We start from the raw sequence: 6,000 nt of genomic DNA on the forward strand, positions 1-6,000 counted from the left end.
AATTAATATATTAAAAATGAATTAGTTTTAAATATTTTAAAAATAATATTTTATTTCAAATATATAGTAAGTAACATTTTATTCATATTATATTTGTAATATTTGTTTTTTTATATTGTGAGTTTTATGATTTTATTTTCTTCCTTGTTTTCAATTTTAAGAAAATGGTTTTCACTTCCTTAAAAAGGAAATTGAAAATATTAATTTGGATCTATTTTTTGAACTTAATATTTGAGAAACTAAAACTGGGAAAAAAAAAAATTCTAAAAATGTTTTATGTCTAATATTAAGTTATTTTTCATATTAACGATTCAAAGGTTCCTGATTTGAAAATTATAATTGATGACACTTTAAATTTATCTGGTGCTCGTTGTTATAGCACCTCATATTATTAAAAATAAAAAATAAAAACATTATTTTTCACATCAAACTCAAAAGGCCAAATTTATAAAAAAAAAATTAAAATAAATATAGAGGCTTCCTAAAAATTAGAAAATGTGGTTTTTCCCTGTGTAAGCCAAGATAAACAAAGAGGGTGACAGGGACAATAAAATAAAATAATTTATAATGATGAAACTCGTATGGGCTCCAAGGGGTGAATCGCCAATGGGGTAGGAGTCACGGGTTGTAACTTGCAAATTGCAATCACGTGCCACATATCCCCCAGCTACCACAAAAAATAAAAATAAAAAGAAAGAAAGACATTAGTACGATAGACTCACGGGTTGACTTTATTACTTCAAGGCTACGAGTTCTTAAAATGGCTTTTGTTGTTCAGCATGTACAACATGTGAGGAAAAATAAAATAAATTTATTGTCAAACCCACGGTCTAAACTCTAAAGTGTTTTAGAGTATTGATTTTCATTATTTTATTGATTACACTTCATATATGAAAAGTATTTTAGAGCCCCGACTTAATATTAGATTCATAATTTAATTAAAATAAAAAATTTAAATTATCATATTATTTACCCATACACATGGTGTTGATCAGATGATTTTTATATCAAATTTATTATATTATTTAGTCACTTAAGAATAATAAGATATTTTCTTATTAACCCCTTTTCATACATATAAATATATAATGCATTCTAAAATTATAAGAGTTATTTAATTATAAAATAGATAATATTTATACGATTAAAAACCTTTCATTATAAAACGAGATAATAATGGATTCAAATTATATTAACAACTTATTAGGGGTTAAATATTTTTCTCTTTAATAAAATTTTAATTTAATTTAACATATCATTGACTGAATTTGAAAAAACAAAATTTGGTTTCCATCATTTGCTGAATTCTTGTGAAAATTAGATTAACAATTTATATTTGGTTTTTTTTTTTTTAACTTCTTAAATATTGCTGATATGAAGAAGTAATTAAGTGAGTGGGAGCATGCATGTCTGTCCAACTCCGACCAGGCCGGATGAAGGAGGGATCCAAAGTCCAAACAAATTAATGCTGTCAGATACATTAATAAATAATTTATATATTTATTTTTCTCCCCTCTATGCCTCATTTTTCTGATACCCAAGGTGGATTGGTAAGCTTCCGCGCCACATGAGGCCCTAACGGCTTAGGCTCTACTGTACCTTCTTTTTGTTGCTGTTGTGCTGCCTCATGGTCGTAGCCACGTAGGTGGTGTGCGTACATGCACATAATGTTAAATGAAAAGTGGATATAGGGTAAGATAATGAAGAAGTCATATCAGCCCCACCATGTGACAAGAAAATGCCAAATAAATTCAAAGACCCTATGCACACTCACTATACCCCATTCTCACCATTGGGTCACTCTCCTTCCTCTTCATCCCTCCCTTCCCCTCTAATCTGCCCCACCCCCGCTTTCATTCCCCTTGCAGTCTATCCTCCCTGCATCTTTTTCAAACTTGCATGATAGTAAGAAAAAATTCTGAGGCTTGATAAAAATTTAATATTCATTATTTAATAACTTAATTTTAAATTAAATTATTAGTTTAAAATTTATTATTTATTATTTAATTTTAATTTTAACTATTAAGATTACTTAATAAAATTAACTTCCTTTTATTAAATCATTGACATATTTATTATCATTAACTTTAATTAATATCTATTATCATTAATTTTCATAAATATTTGCCTTTATTGATATTAATTTTTGTTAAACATCTGCATTAAATGTCTTATAGAAACATAAAAAACTCAAATATTTACTTAAAAAAATAAATGTCAATGTGGGATCATGGACATCACTTTCACTATGTATGAAAAAAGAGACTAAATGAGATTTGAGATTCAAAACAAGTAAAATAAGTAAGGGCTCTTTTCGCCATGTGTTTTTTGTACTTGTTTTAAAAATAAATAAATTTAAGTTAACAAAAAACAGTTCTTGGTATTCTATAAAAATAAGGGTGCTTAGGAATTTGTTTTTAAAAATAGTTATAAAAAATAAAAAACCAAAAACTTATTTGAATAAGTTGTTTTAAAAAATAATTTTTTATTTTTATTTTGATTATGTAAAAACATTGTGAATTTAATTAATATAATATTAGTTATGTTGTAAAAAAAAAAATAGAAGAATAAACAAGAAAGTAATAAATTGGAATGCTCAAAGAAAAATAAAATATATTTTCATTAGCAAGTTTTCCCCTTTTATTGAGAGTTGGGAAGAGATATAACAAATTCTCATAATTTGTTATACTTTGCTTTTGATGATTATAAGAATATGCATTGTTAAAACTATTGGTGCACAACCTTTTTGGATACGAGGATCCGATGACTATTTGGGGCGCTAGACTACCTATAAGTGCAACCTTCTCTTTTGATACATGTCTTTGTTTTTCTGCCTTAGACAAAACCTGCCTTTTCTCTTATTCTTCTTCTTATTTTATATGACTTTCAAGCCATCACCCAATTGGTCGAGTACGTCAGCTTTCTCTTGGGGGAGTGGTATGTCAGAGGGCAGACGTCAAAGGTTGCATGGTGTCCATGGTTGAGTGGACGGAACCCATGTCAAGAGATGCATGGTTGACCCTTCTAGTATTTACTGCTAACAAGATCGATTAGAGTTTTGCTTTGAGACCTACTTTTTGTATCAATCTTATTGTAGCCCCTTATTCCTCATACCCGTCTTGTTGCTACCCCTTGTTCCTTGAATCAGTCTTGTTGTAGCCCTTGGTGTCTATACCACATGAGTCAAGGTGTAAGGCGGGACCACATATGTTCAGCTTCCCTGAATCAACTAGTAGGGGCCCTAGGTGATCCAGGCTTTGATTTTTTGGGCATCCTACCCCGGTGGGTGACCCATGGTGGTTGTCTCTTGAGCAAGCTCTATTGCCCTGAGAAGATTTGATTTGGTGAGGTGATGCTATTAGTTTTTGGTTAGAGGCTTACTAACTTGGTTCCAGGAACCATCGTGTCTAGGGAGATCTATCTAGATCACGTGATTCTGGTTACCCTTTCGACGAAGGCTTTGGTTCTAAGGAGGGTATCGACCCTGTGGGTTAGCCACCAATTAAGCCTAATACCTCCAAGAACGGGGGCGAATCTGTGGGTTGGACACCAATTAAGCCCAATACCTCCAAAAACCTTATTAGAAAAAACCCGATGGAAAAAAATATACAAAAGGCAAAAGAACATTATTCTTAAAATAATTTTATCATTATGATTGTCTTATTAGAAACCTTACTAATAAAACCCAGCAAGACATAGCCCAAATGAAGGGAAAAAAGAGTGCAATATATTCATATCAATATTCTTCCCCTCATGTAAACATGGTTATATTTTCTTCAGTATTTTAATCAATGGATCTTTCATTCTTTGTATTACAATGTTGTATTTTAACCTTCTCAATGTCATCAATGACAATACTTTATATTTTGGTCAATTGTTTTTATATCAACATTCTGGCATTATTCATGATTTATAATTTTCATGATTCCTTAATAAAACTAATGTAAAACTTATAGATGAATGTTTTGGTCCTTTAATAAGAACATGCAATTTTCATTGAATGTTTATCGTCTTATGTAAAATATCTTAATGATAAACTTGATAAACCTTTTCCTAATTTTACTTGATTTTTTTTATTTTTTATTTTTTACTTTGTATTTCTTTTTCTTGATAGTTTCAACGAGATATTTTTGTCTATCATATTTATATATGATCTTTAGATCCAAACTTATTTCGTTATCATGAAAACACGAGATTAACCAAACCTATGTCTAACAAATTAAATATAATTGTAGTCTTATTAAATATGAAAATAGTTTTGTAATTAAAAATAAATAGTTTTTTTAAGTAAAATATGAATAGTAATACTAAAATAAATCATAAATATGTTTTTCATAAAAAAATTATATAGCATATGTTATAAAAATATGAATATTAACATCTCCATAAAAGAATGATTGATTTTTTTTATTAAAATAAATAATAATAATAGTAATTTAAACATAATAATTTCTTAAAACATTTTAATTAAAATCAATTTAAAAACAAATAAAGTTTAATTTTTTAATATATAGATGAGTCAAGTTTTCTATTACATGCACACATCTACTACTTTTATTATGAACATAATATTCTAAAATGGTTTCATTTAATTTGAAATTAATTACATTAGTTTTTTGAATTCTAAACTATTCTTAAAAATTATAAATTTATTAAATAATTTAAATTATTAATTATATCTCACTTAATTTCAAATTTATTTACTTATTTTGAAAATCCAAAAAATATAATTGTATGTATAAGAGAAAGAGCAAAATCATGATTCATTATGTATCAATTTTAATCTATTATTTTTTGTTGTGATTAAATCTATTTTTGAGTTTTGAACTATTTTTAAAAATTATTAAACTCATCATTAAATTCAATATAAAATGTTACTTCATTTGAAGTTCATTTATATTGTGGGAAAAATAAAAATATAATTATGTGTAGAAAAGAAATAATAGAATTATTGTGGAATGATGTTTATCCATAAATCCTTGGTATTAATTGAGTTATTGTTTGAGTTTCAAATTATTTAAAAATTATTAGACTTATTAATGAATGTAACACATTTAGTCTTGATTAATTTTGAATTCATTCGTCTAATGAAACACAAAAATATAATTCTAAGTAGAAGAGAAATAATAGAGTTATTCTAAATCAATTTTTGTCAACAAATTTTTTATATTAATTGGATTACTATTTGAGTTTTAAGTTATTTTTAAAAATTATTAAACTAGTTAATGAATTTAAAACATTAAGTCTTATTTGATTTGAAATTTAAAATTTTGTAAAATTATGATTATATATAAAGAAGAAATTAACCAAGTAATTTTGAATGAGTTTATGATTTTCTAATGTTATTGAGTTCTATAACTTTCTACTACTAATTAAATTATTTTTTAAGTATCAAATTATTTTAAAATATTAATAAATTTTATGTATCAAGTATAGTTTTATTTGGAATTTATTTGCTTAACAAAAATTTTTAGAAAAATTAAAAGAAATTAAGAAAAATAGGTATAATTCAAAGGGAGATGGTATTTAAAGATTTTTAATATAGGTATTGGATCGTGGAGAGAAAAAGAAAGATATCATACTTAATTTGTTTTTTTTTTTTATATATATTTTCATAAATTTCTCAAAGTTTTTTATTTCAAAATTAGTGAAAACAACTTCTACTTATTTCTTAAAAACCGTTTTTCATTTCACTTCATTTTTAAAAACTGAAAATAAATAACAACAATCACAGAGTGCTATGAATTTTTATAAGTAATTTTTTGTTTTTAAAGCAAAAAAATATTCTTAAATCACATGACCAAACAATTTTTTGATTTGAAAACCAGAAATTAGAATATTATGAATTATTTTGACTTCCATGGAAAGTCATTTTATGTATACTTAATGAATTAAATTATTAATTATATTAAGTGATTAAATTGATTTAATAAACATTATATATCACTTAAAATTAAATTGTTTCATATTTGATCGTATTTACTCCGGTTAATACATTCA

Source organism: Vitis vinifera, chromosome 1 (genome assembly GCF_030704535.1).
Source record: "Vitis vinifera cultivar Pinot Noir 40024 chromosome 1, ASM3070453v1".
NCBI lineage: Eukaryota > Viridiplantae > Streptophyta > Magnoliopsida > Vitales > Vitaceae > Vitis > Vitis vinifera.